General features: G+C 41.5%; 24 non-coding genes across 24 annotated transcripts; all 24 read left to right on the top strand.

Moving 5' to 3' along the window:
* Positions 1 to 857: 857 nt before the first annotated feature.
* On the top strand, positions 858 to 931 carry Trnan-guu (transfer RNA asparagine (anticodon GUU)). The gene has a single exon. It is a non-coding gene; the product is annotated as a tRNA-Asn (tRNA).
* Positions 932 to 1125: 194 nt separating this feature from the next.
* Positions 1126 to 1199, top strand: Trnan-guu (transfer RNA asparagine (anticodon GUU)). Its single transcript has one exon. It is a non-coding gene; the product is annotated as a tRNA-Asn (tRNA).
* A 1000-nt stretch (positions 1200 to 2199) lies between these two features.
* On the top strand, positions 2200 to 2273 carry Trnan-guu (transfer RNA asparagine (anticodon GUU)). The gene has a single exon. It is a non-coding gene; the product is annotated as a tRNA-Asn (tRNA).
* Positions 2274 to 3522: 1249 nt separating this feature from the next.
* Trnan-guu (transfer RNA asparagine (anticodon GUU)) lies at positions 3523 to 3596 on the top strand. Its single transcript has one exon. It is a non-coding gene; the product is annotated as a tRNA-Asn (tRNA).
* Positions 3597 to 6188: 2592 nt separating this feature from the next.
* Trnan-guu (transfer RNA asparagine (anticodon GUU)) lies at positions 6189 to 6262 on the top strand. The gene has a single exon. It is a non-coding gene; the product is annotated as a tRNA-Asn (tRNA).
* Positions 6263 to 6723: 461 nt separating this feature from the next.
* Trnan-guu (transfer RNA asparagine (anticodon GUU)) lies at positions 6724 to 6797 on the top strand. Its single transcript has one exon. It is a non-coding gene; the product is annotated as a tRNA-Asn (tRNA).
* A 194-nt stretch (positions 6798 to 6991) lies between these two features.
* Trnan-guu (transfer RNA asparagine (anticodon GUU)) lies at positions 6992 to 7065 on the top strand. Its single transcript has one exon. It is a non-coding gene; the product is annotated as a tRNA-Asn (tRNA).
* Positions 7066 to 8047: 982 nt separating this feature from the next.
* Positions 8048 to 8121, top strand: Trnan-guu (transfer RNA asparagine (anticodon GUU)). Its single transcript has one exon. It is a non-coding gene; the product is annotated as a tRNA-Asn (tRNA).
* A 1249-nt stretch (positions 8122 to 9370) lies between these two features.
* Trnan-guu (transfer RNA asparagine (anticodon GUU)) lies at positions 9371 to 9444 on the top strand. Its single transcript has one exon. It is a non-coding gene; the product is annotated as a tRNA-Asn (tRNA).
* A 461-nt stretch (positions 9445 to 9905) lies between these two features.
* On the top strand, positions 9906 to 9979 carry Trnan-guu (transfer RNA asparagine (anticodon GUU)). The gene has a single exon. It is a non-coding gene; the product is annotated as a tRNA-Asn (tRNA).
* A 194-nt stretch (positions 9980 to 10173) lies between these two features.
* Trnan-guu (transfer RNA asparagine (anticodon GUU)) lies at positions 10174 to 10247 on the top strand. The gene has a single exon. It is a non-coding gene; the product is annotated as a tRNA-Asn (tRNA).
* A 982-nt stretch (positions 10248 to 11229) lies between these two features.
* Positions 11230 to 11303, top strand: Trnan-guu (transfer RNA asparagine (anticodon GUU)). Its single transcript has one exon. It is a non-coding gene; the product is annotated as a tRNA-Asn (tRNA).
* Positions 11304 to 12552: 1249 nt separating this feature from the next.
* Trnan-guu (transfer RNA asparagine (anticodon GUU)) lies at positions 12553 to 12626 on the top strand. The gene has a single exon. It is a non-coding gene; the product is annotated as a tRNA-Asn (tRNA).
* Positions 12627 to 13611: 985 nt separating this feature from the next.
* On the top strand, positions 13612 to 13685 carry Trnan-guu (transfer RNA asparagine (anticodon GUU)). The gene has a single exon. It is a non-coding gene; the product is annotated as a tRNA-Asn (tRNA).
* A 998-nt stretch (positions 13686 to 14683) lies between these two features.
* Positions 14684 to 14757, top strand: Trnan-guu (transfer RNA asparagine (anticodon GUU)). The gene has a single exon. It is a non-coding gene; the product is annotated as a tRNA-Asn (tRNA).
* Positions 14758 to 16277: 1520 nt separating this feature from the next.
* Positions 16278 to 16351, top strand: Trnan-guu (transfer RNA asparagine (anticodon GUU)). Its single transcript has one exon. It is a non-coding gene; the product is annotated as a tRNA-Asn (tRNA).
* A 998-nt stretch (positions 16352 to 17349) lies between these two features.
* Positions 17350 to 17423, top strand: Trnan-guu (transfer RNA asparagine (anticodon GUU)). Its single transcript has one exon. It is a non-coding gene; the product is annotated as a tRNA-Asn (tRNA).
* Positions 17424 to 19494: 2071 nt separating this feature from the next.
* On the top strand, positions 19495 to 19568 carry Trnan-guu (transfer RNA asparagine (anticodon GUU)). Its single transcript has one exon. It is a non-coding gene; the product is annotated as a tRNA-Asn (tRNA).
* Positions 19569 to 20029: 461 nt separating this feature from the next.
* Positions 20030 to 20103, top strand: Trnan-guu (transfer RNA asparagine (anticodon GUU)). Its single transcript has one exon. It is a non-coding gene; the product is annotated as a tRNA-Asn (tRNA).
* A 194-nt stretch (positions 20104 to 20297) lies between these two features.
* Positions 20298 to 20371, top strand: Trnan-guu (transfer RNA asparagine (anticodon GUU)). The gene has a single exon. It is a non-coding gene; the product is annotated as a tRNA-Asn (tRNA).
* Positions 20372 to 21369: 998 nt separating this feature from the next.
* Positions 21370 to 21443, top strand: Trnan-guu (transfer RNA asparagine (anticodon GUU)). Its single transcript has one exon. It is a non-coding gene; the product is annotated as a tRNA-Asn (tRNA).
* Positions 21444 to 23514: 2071 nt separating this feature from the next.
* Trnan-guu (transfer RNA asparagine (anticodon GUU)) lies at positions 23515 to 23588 on the top strand. The gene has a single exon. It is a non-coding gene; the product is annotated as a tRNA-Asn (tRNA).
* Positions 23589 to 24049: 461 nt separating this feature from the next.
* Trnan-guu (transfer RNA asparagine (anticodon GUU)) lies at positions 24050 to 24123 on the top strand. The gene has a single exon. It is a non-coding gene; the product is annotated as a tRNA-Asn (tRNA).
* Positions 24124 to 24317: 194 nt separating this feature from the next.
* Positions 24318 to 24391, top strand: Trnan-guu (transfer RNA asparagine (anticodon GUU)). Its single transcript has one exon. It is a non-coding gene; the product is annotated as a tRNA-Asn (tRNA).
* Positions 24392 to 25150: the final 759 nt, after the last annotated feature.

The following is a 25150-nucleotide window of genomic DNA, read 5'->3' as shown; positions in this document are numbered from 1 at the left end:
AAATAAAAGTAAATGAGTCAACTTGTAAATAGGGAAACTTCAGTAAGTTTCATGTCTCCGTGGCGCAATTAGTTAGCGCGTTCGGCTGTTAACCGGAAGGTTGGTGGTTCAAGCCCACCCGGGGACGCAATGAACAAATACTTCGATCAGATGAAATAGATAGTGCTACCACTGCCTCTTATTCCTAATGTCACGTTAACTGTGAGAGCAACGGCAGTTTTAGTCTTGAAACTACGTTTACCTGCATAGTCAGATGTGGTGTTAAAAACATTGAAATTGAATTAGCTAACTAGTAAATAGGGAAACTTCAGTAAGTTTCATGTCTCCGTGGTGCAATTGGTTAGCGCGTTCGGCTGTTAACCGAAAGGTTGGTGGTTCAAGCCCACCTGGGGACGCAATGAACAAATACTTCGATCAGATGAAACAGATAGTCCTACAACTGCTTATGAGTCCTAATGTCACGATAATTGTAAAAGCCACGGTAGTTTTAGTCTTGAAACTACGTTTACCTGCATAGTCAGATGTGGTGTTAAAAACATTGAAATTGAATTAGCTAACTAGTAAATAGGGATATTTCAGTATGTTTCGTGTCTCCGTGCCGCAATTGGTAAGCGCGTTCGGCTGTTAACGGAAACGTTGGTGGTTCAAACCCACCCGGGGAAGCGATGAACAAATATGTCCATCAGAAGAATCAGAGAGTGCTATCACTGCCTCTTATTCCTAAAGTCACGTTAACTGTAAGAACAACGGTAGTGTTACACTGGTAGCCATGTTTACTGGCATCATCAGATGTGCTATTAAAAATAAATGAAAGTAAATGAGCCAACTTGTAAATAGGGAAACTTCAGTAAATTCATGTCTCCGTGGCGCAATTGGTTAGCGCGTTCGGCTGTTAACCGAAAGGTTGGTGGTTCAAGCTCACCCGGGGACGCAATGAACAAATTCATTGATCAGATGAAACAGATAGTGCTATCACTGCCTCTTATTCCTAATGTCACGTTAACTGTAAAAGCAACGGTAGTGTTACTCTTGTAGCCATGTCTACTGGCATCATCAGATGTGCTATTAAAAATAAATGAAAGTAAATGAGCCAACTTGTAAATAGGGAAACTTCAGTAAATTCATGTCTCCGTGGCGCAATTGGTTAGCGCGTTCGGCTGTTAACCGAAAGGTTGGTGGTTCAAGCCCACCCGGGGACGCAATGAATAAATACTTCGATCAGATGAAACAGATAGTGCTACCACTGCTTCTGATTCCTAATGTCACGATAATTGTAAAAGCAACGGTAGTTTTAGTCTTAAAACTACGTTTACCTGCATAGTCAGATGTGCTGTTAAGAACACTGAAATTGAAATAGCCTACTAGTGAATAGGGATACTTCAGAAAGTTTCGCGTCTCCGTAGCGCAATTTGTTGGCGCGTTCGGCTGTTAACGGAAAGTTTGGTGGTTCAAGCCCACCCGGGGAAGCGATGAACAAGTATGTCCATCAGAAAAATCAGAGAGTGCTATCACTGCCTCTTATTCCTAATGTCACGTTAACTGTAAGAGAAACGGTAGTGTTACTGTTGTAGCCATGTTTACTGGCATCATCAGATGTGCTATTAGAAATAAATGAAAGTAAATGAGTCAAGTTGTAAATAGGGAAACTTCAGTAAGTTTCATGTCTCCGTGGCGCAATTGGTTAGCGCGTTCAGCTGTTAACAGAAAGGTTAGTGGTTCAAGCCCACCCGGGGACGCAATGAACAAATTCTTTGATCAGATGAAACAGATAGCGCTACCACTGCTTATGATACCTAATGTCACGATAATTGTAAAAGCAGCGGTAGTTTTAGTCATGAAACTACGTTTACCTGCATAGTCAGATGTGGTGTTTCAAACATTGAAATTGAATTAGCTAACTAATAAATAGGGATACTTCAGTATGTTTCGTGTCTCCGTGCCGCAATTGGTTAGCGCGTTCGCCTGTGAACTGAAAGGTTGGTGGTTCACGCCCACCCGGGGAAGCGATGAACAAATATGTCCATCAGAAGAATCAGAGAGTGCTATCACTGCCTCTTATTCCTAATGTCACGTTAACTGTAAAAGCAACGGTAGTGTTACTCTTGTAGACATGTTTACTGGCATCATAAGATGTTCTATTAAAAATAAATGAAAGTAAATGAGCCAACTTGTAAATAGGGAAACTTCAGTAAGTTTCATGTCTCCGTGGCGCAACTGGTTAGCGCGTTCGGCTGTTAACCGAAAGGTTGGTGGTTCAAGCCCACCCGGGGACGCAATGAACAAATACTTCCATCAAATGAAACAGATAGCGCTACCACTGCTTATGATTCCTAATGTCACGATAATTGTAAAAGCAACGGTAGTTTTAGTCTTGAAACTACGTTTACCTGCATAGTCAGATATGGTGTTAAAAACATTGAAATTGAATTAGCTAACTAGTAAATAGGGATACTTCAGTATGTTTCGTGCCTTCGTGTCTCAATTTGTTGGCGCGTTCGGCTGTTAGCGGAAAGGTTGGTTCAAGCCCACCGGTGAAGCGATGAACAAGTATGTCCATCAGAAAAATCAGAGAGTGCTATCACTGCGTCACGTTAACAGTAAGAGCAACATTAGTGTTACTGTTGTAGCCATGTTTACTGGCATCATCAGATGTGCTATTAGAAATAAATGAAAGTAAATGTGTCAACTTGTAAATAGGGAAACTTCAGTAAGTTTCATGTCTCCGTGGCGCAATTGGTTAGCGTGTTCGGCTGTTAACAGAAAGGTTGGTGGTTCAAGCCCACCAGGTGACGCAATGAACAAATACTTCGATCAGATGAAACAGTTAGTGCTACAACTGCTTATGATTCCTAATGTCACGATAATTGTAAAAGCAACGGTAGTTTTAGTCTTGAAACTACGTTTACCTGCATAGTCAGATGTGGAGTTAAAGACATTGAAACTGAATTAGCTAACTAGTAAATAGGGATACTTCAGTATGTTTCGTGTCTTTGTGCCGCAATTGGTTAGCGCGTTCGGCTGTTAACGAAAAGGTTGGTGGTTCAAGCCCACCCGGGGACGCAATGAATAAATACTTCGATCAGATGAAACAAATAGTGCTACCACTGCTTCTGATTCCTATTGTCACGATAATTGTAAAAGCAACGGTAGTTTAGTCTTGAAACTACGTTTACCTGCATAGTCAGATGTGCTGTTAAGAACACTGAAATTGAATTAGCCTACTGTTGAATAGGGATACTTCAGTAAGTTTCGCGTCTCCGTAGCGCAAATTGTTGGCGCGTTCGGCTGTTAACGGAAAGTTTGGTGGTTCAAGCCCACCCGGGGAAGCGATGAACAAGTATGTCCATCAGAAAAATCAGAGAGTGCTATCACTGCCTCTTATTCCTAATGTCACGTTAACTGTAAGAGAAACGGTAGTGTTACTGTTGTAGCCATGTTTACTGGCATCATCAGATGTGCTATTAGAAATAAATGAAAGTAAATGAGTCAACTTGTAAATAGGGAAACTTCAGTAGGTTTCATGTCTCCGTGGCGCAACTGGTTAGCGCGTTTGGCTGTTAACCGAAAGGTTGGTGGTTCAAGCCCACCCGGGGACGCAATGAACAAACACTTCGATCAGATGAAACAAATAGTGCTACCACTACTTATGCTTCCTAATATCACGATAATTGTAAAAGCAACGGTAGTTTTAGTCTTGAAACTACGTTTACCTGCATAGTCAGATGTGGTGTTAAAAACATTGAAATTGAATTAGCTAACTAGTAAATAGGGATGCTTCAGTATGTTTCGTGTCTCCGTGCCGCAATTGGTTTGCGCGTTCGGCTGTTAACGGAAAGGTTGGTGGTTCAAGCCCACCCGGGAAAGCGATGAACAAGTATGTCCATCAGAAAAATCAGAGAGTGCTATCAGTGCCTCTTATTCCTAATGTCACGTTAACTGTAAGAGCAACGGTAGTGTTAACGTTGTAGCCATGTTTACTGGCATCATCAGATGTGCTATTAAAAATAAATGAAAGTAAATGAGCCAGCTTGTAAATAGGCCATGTCTCCGTGGCGCAATTGGTTAGCGCGTTCGGATGTTAACCGAAAGGTTGGTGGTTCAAGCCCACCCGGGGACGCAATGAACAAACACTTCGATCAGATGAAACAGATAGTGCTACCACTGCTTATGATTCTAATTTCACTATAATTGTAAAAGCAACGGTAGTTTTAGTCTTGAAACTACGTTTACTGCATAGTCAGATGTGGTGTTAAAAACATTGAAATTGAATTAGCTAACTAGTAAATAGGGATACTTCAGTATGTTTCGTGTCTTCGTGCGCAATTGGTTAGCGCATTCGGCTGTTAACGGAAAGGTTGGTGGTTCAAGCCCACCCGGGGAAGCGACGAACAAATATGTCCACCAGAAGAATCAGAGAGTGCTATCACTGCCTCTTATTCCTAATGTCACGTTAACTGTAAGAGCAACGGTAGTGTTACTCTTGTAGCCATGTTTACTGGCATCATCAGATGTGCTATTAAAAATAAATGAAAGTAAATGAGCCAACTTGTAAATAGGGAAACTTCAGTAAGTTTCATGTCTCCGTGGCGCAATTGGTTAGCGCGTTCGGCTGTTAAACGAAAGGTTGGCGGTTCAAGCCCACCCGGGGACGCAATGAACAAATACTTCGATCAGATGAAACAGTTAGTGCTACCACTGCTTATGATTCCCAATGTCACGATAATTGTAAAAGCAAAGGTAGTTTTAGTCTTGAAACTACGTTTACCTGCATAGTCAGATGTGGTGTTAAAAACATTGAAATTGAATTAGCTAACTAGTAAATAGGGATACTTCGGTATGTTTCGTGTCTTAGTGCCGCAATTGGTCAGCGCGTTCGGCTGTTAACGGAAAGGTTGGTGGTTCAAGCCGACCCGGGGAGGCGATGAACAAATATGTCCATCAGAAGAATCAGAGAGTGCTATCACTGCCTCTTATTCCTAATGTCACGTTAACTGTAAGAGCAACGGTAGTGTTAATCTTGTAGCCATGTTTACTGGCATCATCAGATGTGCTATTAAAAATAAATGAAAGTAAATGAGCCAACTTGTAAATAGGGAAACTTCAGTAAGTTTCATGTCTCCGTGGCGCAATTGGTTAGCGCGTTCGGCTGTTAACCGAAAGGTTGGTGGTTCAAGCCGACCAGGGGACGCAATGATGAAATACTTCGATCAGATGAAACAGATAGTGCTACAACTGCTTATGATTCCTAATGTCACGATAATTGTGAAAGCAACGGTAGTTTTAGTCTTGAAACTACGTTTACCTGCATAGTCAGATGTGGTGTTAAAAACATTGAAATTGAATTAGCTAACTAGTAAATAGGGATATTTCAGTATGTTTCGTGTCTCCGTGCCGCAATTGGTGAGCGCGTTCGGCTGTTAACGGAAAGGTTGGTGGTTCAAGCCCAAACGGGGAAGAGATGAACAAATATGTCCATAAGAAGAATCAGAGAGTGCTATCACTGCCTCTTATTCCTAATGTCACGTTATTTTTAAGAGCAACGGTAGTGTTACTCTTGTAGCCATGTTTACTGGCATCATCAGATGTGCTATTAAAATAAAATGAAAGTAAATAAGCCAACTTTTATATAGGGAAACTTCAGTAAGTTTCATGTCTCCGTGGCCCAATTGGTTAGCGCGTTCGGCTGTTAACCGAAAGGTTGGTGGTTCAAGCCCACCCGGGGACGCAATGAACAAATTCTTTGATCAGATGAAACAGATAGTGCTACCACTGCTTATGATTCCTAATGTCACGATAATTGTAAAAGCAACGGTAGTTTTAGTCTTGAAACTACGTTTACCTGCATAGTCAGATGTGGTGTTAAAAACATTGAAATTGAATTAGTTAACTAGTAAATAGGGATACGTCAGTGTGTTTCGTGTCTTAGTGCCGCAATTGGTTAGCGCGTTCGGCTGTTAACGGAAAGGTTGGTGGTTCAAGCCCACCCGGGGAGGCGATGAACAAATATGTCCATCAGAAAAATCAGAGAGTGCTATCACTGCCTCTTATTCCTAATGTCACGTTAACTGTAAGAGCAACGGTAGTGTTACTCTTGTAGCCATGTTTACTGGTATCATCAGATGTGCTATTAAAAATAAATAAAAGTAAATGAGTCAACTTGTAAATAGGGAAACTTCAGTAAGTTTCATGTCTCCGTGGCGCAATTGGTTAGCGCGTTCGGCTGTTAACCGGAAGGTTGGTGGTTCAAGCCCACCCGGGGACGCAATGAACAAATACTTCGATCAGATGAAACATATAGTGCTACCACTGCCTCTTATTCCTAATGTCACGTTAACTGTAAGAGCAACGGCAGTTTTAGTCTTGAAACTACGTTTACCTGCATAGTCATATGTCGTGTTAAAAACATTGAAATTGAATTAGCTAACTAGTAAATAGGGATACTTCAGTATGTTTCGTGTCTTCGTGCGCAATTGGTTAGCGCGTTTGGCTGTTAACGGAAAGGTTGGTGGCTCAAGCCCACCGGGGAGGCGATGAACAAATATGTCCATCAGAAGAATCAGAGAGTGCTATCACTGCCTCTTATTCCTAATGTCACGTTAACTGTAAGAGCAACGGTAGTCTTACTCTGGTAGCCATGTTTACTGGCATCATCAGATGTGCTATTAAAAATAAATGAAAGTAAATGAGCCAACTTGTAAATAGGGACACTTCAGTAAGTTTCATGTCTCCGTGGCGCAATTGGTTAGCGCGTTCGGCTGTTAACCGAAAGGTTGGTGGTTCAAGCCCACCCGGGGACGCAATGAACAAATACTTCGATCAGATGAGACAGTTAGTGCTACCACTGCTTATGATTCCCAATGTCACGATAATTGTAAAAGCAACGGTAGTTTTAGTCTTGAAACTACGTTTACCTGCATAGTCAGATGTGGTGTTAAAAACATTGAAATTGAATTAGCTAACTAGTAAATAGGGAAACTTCAGTAAGTTTCATGTCTCCGTGGTGCAATTGGTTAGCGCGTTCGGCTGTTAACCGAAAGGTTGGTGGTTCAAGCCCACCCGGGGACGCAATGAACAAATACTTCCATCAAATGAAACAGATAGCGCTACCACTGCTTATGATTCCTAATGTCACGATAATTGTAAAAGCAACGGTAGTTTTAGTCTTGAAACTACGTTTACCTGCATAGTCAGATATGGTGTTAAAAACATTGAAATTGAATTAGCTAACTAGTAAATAGGGATACTTCAGTATGTTTCGTGCCTTCGTGTCTCAATTTGTTGGCGCGTTCGGCTGTTAGCGGAAAGGTTGGTTCAAGCCCACTGGGGAAGCAATGAACAAGTATGTCCATCAGAAAAATCAGAGAGTGCTATCACTGCGTCACGTTAACAGTAAGAGCAACATTAGTGTTACTGTTGTAGCCATGTTTACTGGCATCATCAGATGTGCTATTAGAAATAAATGAAAGTAAATGTGTCGACTTGTAAATAGGGAAACTTCAGTAAGTTTCATGTCTCCGTGGCGCAATTGGTTAGCGTGTTCGGCTGTTAACAGAAAGGTTGGTGGTTCAAGCCCACCAGGTGACGCAATGAACAAATACTTCGATCAGATGAAACAGTTAGTGCTACAACTGCTTATGAAACCTAATGTCACGATAATTGTAAAAGCAACGGTAGTTTTAGTCTTGAAACTACGTTTACCTGCATAGTCAGATGTGGAGTTAAAGACATTGAAATTGAATTAGCTAACTAGTAAATAGGGATACTTCAGTATGTTTCGTTTCTTAGTGCCGCAATTGGTTAGCACGTTCGGCTGTTAACGAAAAGGTTGGTGGTTCAAGCCCACCCGGGGAGGCGATGAACAAATATGTCCACCAGAAGAATCAGAGAGTGCTATCACTGCCTCTTATTCCTAATGTCACGTTAACTGTAAGAGCAACGGTAGTGTTACTCTTGTAGCCATGTTTACTGGCATCATCAGATGTGCTATTAAAAATAAATGAAAGTAAATGAGCCAACTTGTAAATAGGGAAACTTCAGTAAGTTTCATGTCTCCGTGGCGCAACTGGTTAGCGCGTTCGGCTGTTAACCGAAAGGTTGGTGGTTCAAGCCCACCCGGGGACGCAATCAACAAATACTTCCATCAAATGAAACAGATAGCGCTACCACTGCTTATGATTCCTAATGTCACGATAATTGTAAAAGCAACGGTAGTTTTAGTCTTGAAACTACGTTTACCTGCATAGTCAGATATGGTGTTAAAAACATTGAAATTGAATTAGCTAACTAGTAAATAGGGATACTTCAGTATGTTTCGTGCCTTCGTGTCTCAATTTTTTGGCGCGTTCGGCTGTTAGCGGAAAGGTTGGTTCAAGCCCACCGGGGAAGCGATGAACAAGTATGTCCATCAGAAAAATCAGAGAGTGCTATCACTGCGTCACGTTAACAGTAAGAGCAACATTAGTGTTACTGTTGTAGCCATGTTTACTGGCATCATCAGATGTGCTATTAGAAATAAATGAAAGTAAATGTGTCAACTTGTAAATAGGGAAACTTCAGTAAGTTTCATGTCTCCGTGGCGCAATTGGTTAGCGTGTTCGGCTGTTAACAGAAAGGTTGGTGGTTCAAGCCCACCAGGTGACGCAATGAACAAATACTTCGATCAGATGAAACAGTTAGTGCTACAACTGCTTATGATTCCTAATGTCACGATAATTGTAAAAGCAACGGTAGTTTTAGTCTTGAAACTACGTTTACCTGCATAGTCAGATGTGGAGTTAAAGACATTAAAATTGAATTAGCTAACTAGTAAATAGGGATACTTCAGTATGTTTCGTGTCTTAGTGCCGCAATTGGTTAGCGCGTTCGGCTGTTAACGAAAAGGTTGGTGGTTCAAGCCCACCCGGGGACGCAATGAATAAATACTTCGATCAGATGAAACAAATAGTGCTACCACTGCTTCTGATTCCTATTGTCACGATAATTGTAAAAGCAACGGTAGTTTAGTCTTGAAACTACGTTTACCTGCATAGTCAGATGTGCTGTTAAGAACACTGAAATTGAATTAGCCTACTGGTGAATAGGGATACTTCAGTAAGTTTCGCGTCTCCGTAGCGCAAATTGTTGGCGCGTTCGGCTGTTAACGGAAAGTTTGGTGGTTCAAGCCCACCCGGGGAAGCGATGAACAAGTATGTCCATCAGAAAAATCAGAGAGTGCTATCACTGCCTCTTATTCCTAATGTCACGTTAACTGTAAGAGAAACGGTAGTGTTACTGTTGTAGCCATGTTTACTGGCATCATCAGATGTGCTATTAGAAATAAATGAAAGTAAATGAGTCAACTTGTAAATAGGGAAACTTCAGTAAGTTTCATGTCTCCGTGGCGCAATTGGTTAGCGCGTTCGGCTGTTAACCGGAAGGTTGGTGGTTCAAGCCCACCCGGGGACGCAATGAACAAATACTTCGATCAGATGAAACATATAGTGCTACCACTGCCTCTTATTCCTAATGTCACGTTAACTGTAAGAGCAACGGCAGTTTTAGTCTTGAAACTACGTTTACCTGCATAGTCATATGTCGTGTTAAAAACATTGAAATTGAATTAGCTAACTAGTAAATAGGGATACTTCAGTATGTTTCGTGTCTTCGTGCGCAATTGGTTAGCGCGTTTGGCTGTTAACGGAAAGGTTGGTGGCTCAAGCCCACCGGGGAGGCGATGAACAAATATGTCCATCAGAAGAATCAGAGAGTGCTATCACTGCCTCTTATTCCTAATGTCACGTTAACTGTAAGAGCAACGGTAGTCTTACTCTGGTAGCCATGTTTACTGGCATCATCAGATGTGCTATTAAAAATAAATGAAAGTAAATGAGCCAACTTGTAAATAGGGACACTTCAGTAAGTTTCATGTCTCCGTGGCGCAATTGGTTAGCGCGTTCGGCTGTTAACCGAAAGGTTGGTGGTTCAAGCCCACCCGGGGACGCAATGAACAAATACTTCGATCAGATGAGACAGTTAGTGCTACCACTGCTTATGATTCCCAATGTCACGATAATTGTAAAAGCAACGGTAGTTTTAGTCTTGAAACTACGTTTACCTGCATAGTCAGATGTGGTGTTAAAAACATTGAAATTGAATTAGCTAACTAGTAAATAGGGAAACTTCAGTAAGTTTCATGTCTCCGTGGTGCAATTGGTTAGCGCGTTCGGCTGTTAACCGAAAGGTTGGTGGTTCAAGCCCACCCGGGGACGCAATGAACAAATACTTCCATCAAATGAAACAGATAGCGCTACCACTGCTTATGATTCCTAATGTCACGATAATTGTAAAAGCAACGGTAGTTTTAGTCTTGAAACTACGTTTACCTGCATAGTCAGATATGGTGTTAAAAACATTGAAATTGAATTAGCTAACTAGTAAATAGGGATACTTCAGTATGTTTCGTGCCTTCGTGTCTCAATTTGTTGGCGCGTTCGGCTGTTAGCGGAAAGGTTGGTTCAAGCCCACCGGGGAAGCAATGAACAAGTATGTCCATCAGAAAAATCAGAGAGTGCTATCACTGCGTCACGTTAACAGTAAGAGCAACATTAGTGTTACTGTTGTAGCCATGTTTACTGGCATCATCAGATGTGCTATTAGAAATAAATGAAAGTAAATGTGTCGACTTGTAAATAGGGAAACTTCAGTAAGTTTCATGTCTCCGTGGCGCAATTGGTTAGCGTGTTCGGCTGTTAACAGAAAGGTTGGTGGTTCAAGCCCACCAGGTGACGCAATGAACAAATACTTCGATCAGATGAAACAGTTAGTGCTACAACTGCTTATGAAACCTAATGTCACGATAATTGTAAAAGCAACGGTAGTTTTAGTCTTGAAACTACGTTTACCTGCATAGTCAGATGTGGAGTTAAAGACATTGAAATTGAATTAGCTAACTAGTAAATAGGGATACTTCAGTATGTTTCGTTTCTTAGTGCCGCAATTGGTTAGCACGTTCGGCTGTTAACGAAAAGGTTGGTGGTTCAAGCCCACCCGGGGAGGCGATGAACAAATATGTCCACCAGAAGAATCAGAGAGTGCTATCACTGCCTCTTATTCCTAATGTCACGTTAACTGTAAGAGCAACGGTAGTGTTACTCTTGTAGCCATGTTTACTGGCATCATCAGATGTGCTATTAAAAATAAATGAAAGTAAATGAGCCAACTTGTAAATAGGGAAACTTCAGTAAGTTTCATGTCTCCGTGGCGCAACTGGTTAGCGCGTTCGGCTGTTAACCGAAAGGTTGGTGGTTCAAGCCCACCCGGGGACGCAATCAACAAATACTTCCATCAAATGAAACAGATAGCGCTACCACTGCTTATGATTCCTAATGTCACGATAATTGTAAAAGCAACGGTAGTTTTAGTCTTGAAACTACGTTTACCTGCATAGTCAGATATGGTGTTAAAAACATTGAAATTGAATTAGCTAACTAGTAAATAGGGATACTTCAGTATGTTTCGTGCCTTCGTGTCTCAATTTTTTGGCGCGTTCGGCTGTTAGCGGAAAGGTTGGTTCAAGCCCACCGGGGAAGCGATGAACAAGTATGTCCATCAGAAAAATCAGAGAGTGCTATCACTGCGTCACGTTAACAGTAAGAGCAACATTAGTGTTACTGTTGTAGCCATGTTTACTGGCATCATCAGATGTGCTATTAGAAATAAATGAAAGTAAATGTGTCAACTTGTAAATAGGGAAACTTCAGTAAGTTTCATGTCTCCGTGGCGCAATTGGTTAGCGTGTTCGGCTGTTAACAGAAAGGTTGGTGGTTCAAGCCCACCAGGTGACGCAATGAACAAATACTTCGATCAGATGAAACAGTTAGTGCTACAACTGCTTATGATTCCTAATGTCACGATAATTGTAAAAGCAACGGTAGTTTTAGTCTTGAAACTACGTTTACCTGCATAGTCAGATGTGGAGTTAAAGACATTAAAATTGAATTAGCTAACTAGTAAATAGGGATACTTCAGTATGTTTCGTGTCTTAGTGCCGCAATTGGTTAGCGCGTTCGGCTGTTAACGAAAAGGTTGGTGGTTCAAGCCCACCCGGGGACGCAATGAATAAATACTTCGATCAGATGAAACAAATAGTGCTACCACTGCTTCTGATTCCTATTGTCACGATAATTGTAAAAGCAACGGTAGTTTAGTCTTGAAACTACGTTTACCTGCATAGTCAGATGTGCTGTTAAGAACACTGAAATTGAATTAGCCTACTGGTGAATAGGGATACTTCAGTAAGTTTCGCGTCTCCGTAGCGCAAATTGTTGGCGCGTTCGGCTGTTAACGGAAAGTTTGGTGGTTCAAGCCCACCCGGGGAAGCGATGAACAAGTATGTCCATCAGAAAAATCAGAGAGTGCTATCACTGCCTCTTATTCCTAATGTCACGTTAACTGTAAGAGAAACGGTAGTGTTACTGTTGTAGCCATGTTTACTGGCATCATCAGATGTGCTATTAGAAATAAATGAAAGTAAATGAGTCAACTTGTAAATAGGGAAACTTCAGTAAGTTTCATGTCTCCGTGGCGCAACTGGTTAGCGCGTTTGGCTGTTAACCGAAAGGTTGGTGGTTCAAGCCCACCCGGGGACGCAATGAACAAATTCTTTGATCAGATGAAACAGATAGCGCTACCACTGCTTATGATACCTAATGTCACGATAATTGTAAAAGCAGCGGTAGTTTTAGTCATGAAACTACGTTTACCTGCATAGTCAGATGTGGTGTTTCAAACATTGAAATTAAATTAGCTAACTAATAAATAGGGATACTTCAGTATGTTTCGTGCCTTCGTGTCTCAATTTGTTGGTGCGTTCGGCTGTTAGCGGAAAGGTTGGTGGTTCAAGCCCACCGGGGAAGCGATGAACAAGTATGTCCATCAGAAAAATCAGAGAGTGCTATCACTGCGTCACGTTAACTGTAAGAGCAACGGTAGTGTTACTGTTGTAGCCATGTTTACTGGCATCATCAGATGTGCTATTAGAAATAAATGAAAGTAAATGTGTCAACTTGTAAATAGGGAAACTTCATTAAGTTTCATGTCTCCGTGGCGCAATTGGTTAGCGTGTTCGGCTGTTAACCGAGAGGTTGGTGGTTCAAGCCCACCAGGTGACGCAATGAACAAATACTTCGATCAGATGAAACAGTTAGTGCTACAACTGCTTATGATTCCTAATGTCACGATAATTGTAAAAGCAACGGTAGTTTTAGTCTTGAAACTACGTTTACCTGCATAGTCAGATGTGGAGTTAAAGACATTGAACATGAATTAGCTAACTAGTAAATAAGGATACTTCAGTATGTTTCGTGTCTTAGTGCCGCAATTGGTTAGCGCGTTCGGCTGTTAACGGAAAGGTTGGTGGTTCAAGCCCACCCGGGGAGGCGATGAACAAATATGTCCATCAGAAGAATCAGAGAGTGCTATCACTCCCTCTTATTCCTAATGTCACGTTAACTGTAAGAGCAACGGTAGTGTTACTCTTGTAGCCATGTTTACTGGCATCATCAGATGTGCTATTAAAAATAAATGAAAGTAAATGAGCCAACTTGTAAATAGGGAAACTTCAGTAAGTTTCATGTCTCCGTGGCGCAATTGGTTAACGCGTTCGGCTGTTAACCGAAAGGTTGGTGGTTCAAGCCCACCCGGGGACGCAATGAACAAATACTTTGATCAGATGAAACAGATAGTGCTACAACTGCTTATGATTCCTAATGTTACGATAATTGTAAAAGCAACGGTAGTTTTAGTCTTGAAACTACGTTTACCTGCATAGTCAGATGTGGTGTTAAAAACATTAAAATTGAATTAGCTAACTAGTAAATAGGGATATTTCAGTATGTTTCGTGTCTCCGTGCTGCAATTAGTAAGCGCGTTCGGCTGTTAACGGAAAGGTTGGTGGTTCAAGCCCAAACGGGGAAGTGATGAACAAATATGTCCATCAGAAGAATCAGAGAGTGCTATCACTGCCTCTTATTCCTAATGTCACGTTATTTGTAAGAGCAACGGTAGTGTTACTCTTGTAGCCATGTCTACTGGCATCATCAGATGTGCTATTAAAAATAAATGAAAGTAAATGAGCCAACTTGTAAATAGGGAAACTTCAGTAAATTCATGTCTCCGTTGCGCAATTGGTTAGCGCGTTCGGCTGTTAACCGAAAGGTTGGGGGTTCAAGCCCACCCGGGGACGCAATGAATAAATACTTCGATCAGATGAAACAAATAGTGCTACCACTGCTTCTGATTCCTATTGTCACGATAATTGTAAAAGCAACGGTAGTTTAGTCTTGAAACTACGTTTACCTGCATAGTCAGATGTGCTGTTAAGAACACTGAAATTGAATTAGCCTACTGGTGAATAGGGATACTTCAGTAAGTTTCGCGTCTCCGTAGCGCAAATTGTTGGCGCGTTCGGCTGTTAACGCAAAGTTTGGTGGTTCAAGCCCACCCGGGGAAGCGATGAACAAGTATGTCCATCAGAAAAATCAGAGAGTGCTATCACTGCCTCTTATTCCTAATGTCACGTTAACTGTAAGAGAAACGGTAGTGTTACTGTTGTAGCCATGTTTACTGGCATCATCAGATGTGCTATTAGAAATAAATGAAAGTAAGTGAGTCAACTTGTAAATAGGGAAACTTCAGTAAGTTTCATGTCTCCGTGGCGCAACTGGTTAGCGCGTTTGGCTGTTAACCGAAAGGTTGGTGGTTCAAGCCCACCCGGGGACGCAATGAACAAACACTTCGATCAGATGAAACAAATAGTGCTACCACTACTTATGCTTCCTAATATCACGATAATTGTAAAAGCAACGGTAGTTTTAGTCTTGAAACTACGTTTACCTGCATAGTCAGATGTGGTGTTAAAAACATTGAAATTGAATTAGCTAACTAGTAAATAGGGATACTTCAGTATGTTTCGTGTCTCCGTGCCGCAATTGGTTTGCGCGTTCGGCTGTTAACGGAAAGGTTGGTGGTTCAAGCCCACCCGGGAAAGCGATGAACAAGTATGTCCATCAGAAAAATCAGAGAGTGCTATCAGTGCCTCTTATTCCTAATGTCACGTTAACTGTAAGAGCAACGGTAGTGTTAACGTTGTAGCCATGTTTACTGGCATCATCAGATGTGCTATTAAAAATAAATGAAAGTAAATGAGCCAACTTGTAAATAGGGAAACTTCAGTAAGTTTCATGTCTCCGTGGCGCAATTGGTTAGCGCGTTCGGATGTTAACCGAAAGGTTGGTGGTTCAAGCCCACCCGGGGACGCAATGAACAAACACTTCGATCAGATGAAACAGATAGTGCTACCACTGCTTATGATTCTAATTTCACTATAATTGTAAAAGCAACGGTAGTTTTAGTCTTGAAACTACGTTTACTGCATAGTCAGATGTGGTGTTAAAAACATTGAAATTGAATTAGCTAACTAGTAAATAGGGATACTTCAGTATGTTTCGTGCCTTCGTGTCTCAATTTGTTGGTGCGTTCGGCTGTTAGCGGAAAGGTTGGTGGTTCAAGCCCACCGGGGAAGCGATGAACAAGTATGTCCATCAGAAAAATCAGAGAGTGCTATCACTGCGTCACGTTAACTGTAAGAGCAACGGTAGTGTTACTGTTGTAGCCATGTTTACTGGCATCATCAGATGTGCTATTAGAAATAAATGAAAGTAAATGTGTCAACTTGTAAATAGGGAAACTTCATTAAGTTTCATGTCTCCGTGGCGCAATTGGTTAGCGTGTTCGGCTGTTAACCGAGAGGTTGGTGGTTCAAGCCCACCAGGTGACGCAATGAACAAATACTTCGATCAGATGAAACAGTTAGTGCTACAACTGCTTATGATTCCTAATGTCACGATAATTGTAAAAGCAACGGTAGTTTTAGTCTTGAAACTACGTTTACCTGCATAGTCAGATGTGGAGTTAAAGACATTGAACATGAATTAGCTAACTAGTAAATAAGGATACTTCAGTATGTTTCGTGTCTTAGTGCCGCAATTGGTTAGCGCGTTCGGCTGTTAACGGAAAGGTTGGTGGTTCAAGCCCACCCGGGGAGGCGATGAACAAATATGTCCATCAGAAGAATCAGAGAGTGCTATCACTGCCTCTTATTCCTAATGTCACGTTAACTGTAAGAGCAACGGTAGTGTTACTCTTGTAGCCATGTTTACTGGCATCATCAGATGTGCTATTAAAAATAAATGAAAGTAAATGAGCCAACTTGTAAATAGGGAAACTTCAGTAAGTTTCATGTCTCCGTGGCGCAATTGGTTAACGCGTTCGGCTGTTAACCGAAAGGTTGGTGGTTCAAGCCCACCCGGGGACGCAATGAACAAATACTTTGATCAGATGAAACAGATAGTGCTACAACTGCTTATGATTCCTAATGTTACGATAATTGTAAAAGCAACGGTAGTTTTAGTCTTGAAACTACGTTTACCTGCATAGTCAGATGTGGTGTTAAAAACATTAAAATTGAATTAGCTAACTAGTAAATAGGGATATTTCAGTATGTTTCGTGTCTCCGTGCTGCAATTAGTAAGCGCGTTCGGCTGTTAACGGAAAGGTTGGTGGTTCAAGCCCAAACGGGGAAGTGATGAACAAATATGTCCATCAGAAGAATCAGAGAGTGCTATCACTGCCTCTTATTCCTAATGTCACGTTATTTGTAAGAGCAACGGTAGTGTTACTCTTGTAGCCATGTCTACTGGCATCATCAGATGTGCTATTAAAAATAAATGAAAGTAAATGAGCCAACTTGTAAATAGGGAAACTTCAGTAAATTCATGTCTCCGTTGCGCAATTGGTTAGCGCGTTCGGCTGTTAACCGAAAGGTTGGGGGTTCAAGCCCACCCGGGGACGCAATGAATAAATACTTCGATCAGATGAAACAAATAGTGCTACCACTGCTTCTGATTCCTATTGTCACGATAATTGTAAAAGCAACGGTAGTTTAGTCTTGAAACTACGTTTACCTGCATAGTCAGATGTGCTGTTAAGAACACTGAAATTGAATTAGCCTACTGGTGAATAGGGATACTTCAGTAAGTTTCGCGTCTCCGTAGCGCAAATTGTTGGCGCGTTCGGCTGTTAACGCAAAGTTTGGTGGTTCAAGCCCACCCGGGGAAGCGATGAACAAGTATGTCCATCAGAAAAATCAGAGAGTGCTATCACTGCCTCTTATTCCTAATGTCACGTTAACTGTAAGAGAAACGGTAGTGTTACTGTTGTAGCCATGTTTACTGGCATCATCAGATGTGCTATTAGAAATAAATGAAAGTAAGTGAGTCAACTTGTAAATAGGGAAACTTCAGTAAGTTTCATGTCTCCGTGGCGCAACTGGTTAGCGCGTTTGGCTGTTAACCGAAAGGTTGGTGGTTCAAGCCCACCCGGGGACGCAATGAACAAACACTTCGATCAGATGAAACAAATAGTGCTACCACTACTTATGCTTCCTAATATCACGATAATTGTAAAAGCAACGGTAGTTTTAGTCTTGAAACTACGTTTACCTGCATAGTCAGATGTGGTGTTAAAAACATTGAAATTGAATTAGCTAACTAGTAAATAGGGATACTTCAGTATGTTTCGTGTCTCCGTGCCGCAATTGGTTTGCGCGTTCGGCTGTTAACGGAAAGGTTGGTGGTTCAAGCCCACCCGGGAAAGCGATGAACAAGTATGTCCATCAGAAAAATCAGAGAGTGCTATCAGTGCCTCTTATTCCTAATGTCACGTTAACTGTAAGAGCAACGGTAGTGTTAACGTTGTAGCCATGTTTACTGGCATCATCAGATGTGCTATTAAAAATAAATGAAAGTAAATGAGCCAACTTGTAAATAGGGAAACTTCAGTAAGTTTCATGTCTCCGTGGCGCAATTGGTTAGCGCGTTCGGATGTTAACCGAAAGGTTGGTGGTTCAAGCCCACCCGGGGACGCAATGAACAAACACTTCGATCAGATGAAACAGATAGTGCTACCACTGCTTATGATTCTAATTTCACTATAATTGTAAAAGCAACGGTAGTTTTAGTCTTGAAACTACGTTTACTGCATAGTCAGATGTGGTGTTAAAAACATTGAAATTGAATTAGCTAACTAGTAAATAGGGATACTTCAGTATGTTTCGTGTCTTCGTGCGCAAGTGGTTAGCGCATTCGGCTGTTAACGGAAAGGTTGGTGGTTCAAGCCCACCCGGGGAAGCGACGAACAAATATGTCCACCAGAAGAATCAGAGAGTGCTATCACTGCCTCTTATTCCTAATGTCACGTTAACTGTAAGAGCAACGGTAGTGTTACTCTTGTAGCCATGTTTACTGGCATCATCAGATGTGCTATTAAAAATAAATGAAAGTAAATGAGCCAACTTGTAAATAGGGAAACTTCAGTAAGTTTCATGTCTCCGTGGCGCAATTGGTTAGCGCGTTCGGCTGTTAAACGAAAGGTTGGCGGTTCAAGCCCACCCGGGGACGCAATGAACAAATACTTCGATCAGATGAAACAGTTAGTGCTACCACTGCTTATGATTCCCAATGTCACGATAATTGTAAAAGCAACAGTAGTTTTAGTCTTGAAACTACGTTTACCTGCATAGTCAGATGTGGTGTTAAAAACATTGAAATTGAATTAGCTAACTAGTAAATAGGGATACTTCGGTATGTTTCGTGTCTTAGTGCCGCAATTGGTCAGCGCGTTCGGCTGTTAACGGAAAGGTTGGTGGTTCAAGCCCACCCGGGGAGGCGATGAACAAATATGTCCATCAGAAGAATCAGAGAGTGCTATCACTGCCTCTTATTCCTAATGTCACGTTAACTGTAAGAGCAACGGTAGTGTTAATCTTGTAGCCATGTTTACTGGCATCATCAGATGTGCTATTAAAAATAAATGAAAGTAAATAAGCCAACTTTTATATAGGGAAACTTCAGTAAGTTTCATGTCTCCGTGGCCCAATTGGTTAGCGCGTTCGGCTGTTAACCGAAAGGTTGGTGGTTCAAGCCCACCCGGGGACGCAATGAACAAATTCTTTGATCAGATGAAACAGATAGTGCTACCACTGCTTATGATTCCTAATGTCACGATAATTGTAAAAGCAACGGTAGTTTTAGTCTTGAAACTACGTTTACCTGCATAGTCAGATGTGGTGTTAAAAACATTGAAATTGAATTAGTTAACTAGTAAATAGGGATACGTCAGTGTGTTTCGTGTCTTAGTGCCGCAATTGGTTAGCGCGTTCGGCTGTTAACGGAAAGGTTGGTGGTTCAAGCCCACCCGGGGAGGCGATGAACAAATATGTCCATCAGAAAAATCAGAGAGTGCTATCACTGCCTCTTATTCCTAATGTCACGTTAACTGTAAGAGCAACGGTAGTGTTACTCTTGTAGCCATGTTTACTGGTATCATCAGATGTGCTATTAAAAATAAATAAAAGTAAATGAGTCAACTTGTAAATAGGGAAACTTCAGTAAGTTTCATGTCTCCGTGGCGCAATTGGTTAGCGCGTTCGGCTGTTAACCGGAAGGTTGGTGGTTCAAGCCCACCCGGGGACGCAATGAACAAATACTTCGATCAGATGAAACATATAGTGCTACCACTGCCTCTTATTCCTAATGTCACGTTAACTGTAAGAGCAACGGCAGTTTTAGTCTTGAAACTACGTTTACCTGCATAGTCATATGTCGTGTTAAAAACATTGAAATTGAATTAGCTAACTAGTAAATAGGGATACTTCAGTATGTTTCGTGTCTTCGTGCGCAATTGGTTAGCGCGTTTGGCTGTTAACGGAAAGGTTGGTGGCTCAAGCCCACCGGGGAGGCGATGAACAAATATGTCCATCAGAAGAATCAGAGAGTGCTATCACTGCCTCTTATTCCTAATGTCACGTTAACTGTAAGAGCAACGGTAGTCTTACTCTGGTAGCCATGTTTACTGGCATCATCAGATGTGCTATTAAAAATAAATGAAAGTAAATGAGCCAACTTGTAAATAGGGACACTTCAGTAAGTTTCATGTCTCCGTGGCGCAATTGGTTAGCGCGTTCGGCTGTTAACCGAAAGGTTGGTGGTTCAAGCCCACCCGGGGACGCAATGAACAAATACTTCGATCAGATGAGACAGTTAGTGCTACCACTGCTTATGATTCCCAATGTCACGATAATTGTAAAAGCAACGGTAGTTTTAGTCTTGAAACTACGTTTAACTGCATAGTCAGATGTGGTGTTAAAAACATTGAAATTGAATTAGCTAACTAGTAAATAGGGAAACTTCAGTAAGTTTCATGTCTCCGTGGTGCAATTGGTTAGCGCGTTCGGCTGTTAACCGAAAGGTTGGTGGTTCAAGCCCACCCGGGGACGCAATGAACAAATACTTTGATCAGATGAAACAGATAGTGCTACAACTGCTTATGATTCCTAATGTTACGATAATTGTAAAAGCAACGGTAGTTTTAGTCTTGAAACTACGTTTACCTGCATAGTCAGATGTGGTGTTAAAAACATTAAAATTGAATTAGCTAACTAGTAAATAGGGATATTTCAGTATGTTTCGTGTCTCCGTGCTGCAATTAGTAAGCGCGTTCGGCTGTTAACGGAAAGGTTGGTGGTTCAAGCCCAAACGGGGAAGTGATGAACAAATATGTCCATCAGAAGAATCAGAGAGTGCTATCACTGCCTCTTATTCCTAATGTCACGTTATTTGTAAGAGCAACGGTAGTGTTACTCTTGTAGCCATGTCTACTGGCATCATCAGATGTGCTATTAAAAATAAATGAAAGTAAATGAGCCAACTTGTAAATAGGGAAACTTCAGTAAATTCATGTCTCCGTTGCGCAATTGGTTAGCGCGTTCGGCTGTTAACCGAAAGGTTGGGGGTTCAAGCCCACCCGGGGACGCAATGAATAAATACTTCGATCAGATGAAACAAATAGTGCTACCACTGCTTCTGATTCCTATTGTCACGATAATTGTAAAAGCAACGGTAGTTTAGTCTTGAAACTACGTTTACCTGCATAGTCAGATGTGCTGTTAAGAACACTGAAATTGAATTAGCCTACTGGTGAATAGGGATACTTCAGTAAGTTTCGCGTCTCCGTAGCGCAAATTGTTGGCGCGTTCGGCTGTTAACGCAAAGTTTGGTGGTTCAAGCCCACCCGGGGAAGCGATGAACAAGTATGTCCATCAGAAAAATCAGAGAGTGCTATCACTGCCTCTTATTCCTAATGTCACGTTAACTGTAAGAGAAACGGTAGTGTTACTGTTGTAGCCATGTTTACTGGCATCATCAGATGTGCTATTAGAAATAAATGAAAGTAAGTGAGTCAACTTGTAAATAGGGAAACTTCAGTAAGTTTCATGTCTCCGTGGCGCAACTGGTTAGCGCGTTTGGCTGTTAACCGAAAGGTTGGTGGTTCAAGCCCACCCGGGGACGCAATGAACAAACACTTCGATCAGATGAAACAAATAGTGCTACCACTACTTATGCTTCCTAATATCACGATAATTGTAAAAGCAACGGTAGTTTTAGTCTTGAAACTACGTTTACCTGCATAGTCAGATGTGGTGTTAAAAACATTGAAATTGAATTAGCTAACTAGTAAATAGGGATACTTCAGTATGTTTCGTGTCTCCGTGCCGCAATTGGTTTGCGCGTTCGGCTGTTAACGGAAAGGTTGGTGGTTCAAGCCCACCCGGGAAAGCGATGAACAAGTATGTCCATCAGAAAAATCAGAGAGTGCTATCAGTGCCTCTTATTCCTAATGTCACGTTAACTGTAAGAGCAACGGTAGTGTTAACGTTGTAGCCATGTTTACTGGCATCATCAGATGTGCTATTAAAAATAAATGAAAGTAAATGAGCCAACTTGTAAATAGGGAAACTTCAGTAAGTTTCATGTCTCCGTGGCGCAATTGGTTAGCGCGTTCGGATGTTAACCGAAAGGTTGGTGGTTCAAGCCCACCCGGGGACGCAATGAACAAACACTTCGATCAGATGAAACAGATAGTGCTACCACTGCTTATGATTCTAATTTCACTATAATTGTAAAAGCAACGGTAGTTTTAGTCTTGAAACTACGTTTACTGCATAGTCAGATGTGGTGTTAAAAACATTGAAATTGAATTAGCTAACTAGTAAATAGGGATACTTCAGTATGTTTCGTGTCTTCGTGCGCAAGTGGTTAGCGCATTCGGCTGTTAACGGAAAGGTTGGTGGTTCAAGCCCACCCGGGGAAGCGACGAACAAATATGTCCACCAGAAGAATCAGAGAGTGCTATCACTGCCTCTTATTCCTAATGTCACGTTAACTGTAAGAGCAACGGTAGTGTTACTCTTGTAGCCATGTTTACTGGCATCATCAGATGTGCTATTAAAAATAAATGAAAGTAAATGAGCCAACTTGTAAATAGGGAAACTTCAGTAAGTTTCATGTCTCCGTGGCGCAATTGGTTAGCGCGTTCGGCTGTTAAACGAAAGGTTGGCGGTTCAAGCCCACCCGGGGACGCAATGAACAAATACTTCGATCAGATGAAACAGTTAGTGCTACCACTGCTTATGATTCCCAATGTCACGATAATTGTAAAAGCAACAGTAGTTTTAGTCTTGAAACTACGTTTACCTGCATAGTCAGATGTGGTGTTAAAAACATTGAAATTGAATTAGCTAACTAGTAAATAGGGATACTTCGGTATGTTTCGTGTCTTAGTGCCGCAATTGGTCAGCGCGTTCGGCTGTTAACGGAAAGGTTGGTGGTTCAAGCCCACCCGGGGAGGCGATGAACAAATATGTCCATCAGAAGAATCAGAGAGTGCTATCACTGCCTCTTATTCCTAATGTCACGTTAACTGTAAGAGCAACGGTAGTGTTAATCTTGTAGCCATGTTTACTGGCATCATCAGATGTGCTATTAAAAATAAATGAAAGTAAATAAGCCAACTTTTATATAGGGAAACTTCAGTAAGTTTCATGTCTCCGTGGCCCAATTGGTTAGCGCGTTCGGCTGTTAACCGAAAGGTTGGTGGTTCAAGCCCACCCGGGGACGCAATGAACAAATTCTTTGATCAGATGAAACAGATAGTGCTACCACTGCTTATGATTCCTAATGTCACGATAATTGTAAAAGCAACGGTAGTTTTAGTCTTGAAACTACGTTTACCTGCATAGTCAGATGTGGTGTTAAAAACATTGAAATTGAATTAGTTAACTAGTAAATAGGGATACGTCAGTGTGTTTCGTGTCTTAGTGCCGCAATTGGTTAGCGCGTTCGGCTGTTAACGGAAAGGTTGGTGGTTCAAGCCCACCCGGGGAGGCGATGAACAAATATGTCCATCAGAAAAATCAGAGAGTGCTATCACTGCCTCTTATTCCTAATGTCACGTTAACTGTAAGAGCAACGGTAGTGTTACTCTTGTAGCCATGTTTACTGGTATCATCAGATGTGCTATTAAAAATAAATAAAAGTAAATGAGTCAACTTGTAAATAGGGAAACTTCAGTAAGTTTCATGTCTCCGTGGCGCAATTGGTTAGCGCGTTCGGCTGTTAACCGGAAGGTTGGTGGTTCAAGCCCACCCGGGGACGCAATGAACAAATACTTCGATCAGATGAAACATATAGTGCTACCACTGCCTCTTATTCCTAATGTCACGTTAACTGTAAGAGCAACGGCAGTTTTAGTCTTGAAACTACGTTTACCTGCATAGTCATATGTCGTGTTAAAAACATTGAAATTGAATTAGCTAACTAGTAAATAGGGATACTTCAGTATGTTTCGTGTCTTCGTGCGCAATTGGTTAGCGCGTTTGGCTGTTAACGGAAAGGTTGGTGGCTCAAGCCCACCGGGGAGGCGATGAACAAATATGTCCATCAGAAGAATCAGAGAGTGCTATCACTGCCTCTTATTCCTAATGTCACGTTAACTGTAAGAGCAACGGTAGTCTTACTCTGGTAGCCATGTTTACTGGCATCATCAGATGTGCTATTAAAAATAAATGAAAGTAAATGAGCCAACTTGTAAATAGGGACACTTCAGTAAGTTTCATGTCTCCGTGGCGCAATTGGTTAGCGCGTTCGGCTGTTAACCGAAAGGTTGGTGGTTCAAGCCCACCCGGGGACGCAATGAACAAATACTTCGATCAGATGAGACAGTTAGTGCTACCACTGCTTATGATTCCCAATGTCACGATAATTGTAAAAGCAACGGTAGTTTTAGTCTTGAAACTACGTTTAACTGCATAGTCAGATGTGGTGTTAAAAACATTGAAATTGAATTAGCTAACTAGTAAATAGGGAAACTTCAGTAAGTTTCATGTCTCCGTGGTGCAATTGGTTAGCGCGTTCGGCTGTTAACCGAAAGGTTGGTGGTTCAAGCCCACCCGGGGACGCAATGAACAAATACTTCCATCAAATGAAACAGATAGCGCTACCACTGCTTATGATTCCTAATGTCACGATAATTGTAAAAGCAACGGTAGTTTTAGTCTTGAAACTACGTTTACCTGCATAGTCAGATATGGTGTTAAAAACATTGAAATTGAATTAGCTAACTAGTAAATAGGGATACTTCAGTATGTTTCGTGCCTTCGTGTCTCAATTTGTTGGCGCGTTCGGCTGTTTGCAGAAAGGTTGGTTCAAGCCCACCGGGGAAGCGATGAACAAGTATGTCCATCAGAAAAATCAGAGAGTGCTATCACTGCGTCACGTTAACAGTAAGAGCAACATTAGTGTTACTGTTGTAGCCATGTTTACTGGCATCATCAGATGTGCTATTAGAAATAAATGAAAGTAAATGTGTCGACTTGTAAATAGGGAAACTTCAGTAAGTTTCATGTCTCCGTGGCGCAATTGGTTAGCGTGTTCGGCTGTTAACAGAAAGGTTGGTGGTTCAAGCCCACCAGGTGACGCAATGAACAAATACTTCGATCAGATGAAACAGTTAGTGCTACAACTGCTTATGATTCCTAATGTCACGATAATTGTAAAAGCAACGGTAGTTTTAGTCTTGAAACTACGTTTACCTGCATAGTCAGATGTGGAGTTAAAGACATTGAAATTGAATTAGCCTACTGGTGAATAGGGATACTTCAGTAAGTTTCGCGTCTCCGTAGCGCAAATTGTTGGCGCGTTCGGCTGTTAACGGAAAG

The sequence above is a fragment of the Hydractinia symbiolongicarpus genome, chromosome 11, assembly GCF_029227915.1.
Source record: "Hydractinia symbiolongicarpus strain clone_291-10 chromosome 11, HSymV2.1, whole genome shotgun sequence".
Classification (NCBI taxonomy): domain Eukaryota; kingdom Metazoa; phylum Cnidaria; class Hydrozoa; order Anthoathecata; family Hydractiniidae; genus Hydractinia; species Hydractinia symbiolongicarpus.
Note: the sequence above shows the minus strand (reverse complement) of the source record. Positions and strands in the feature narration are given on the sequence as shown.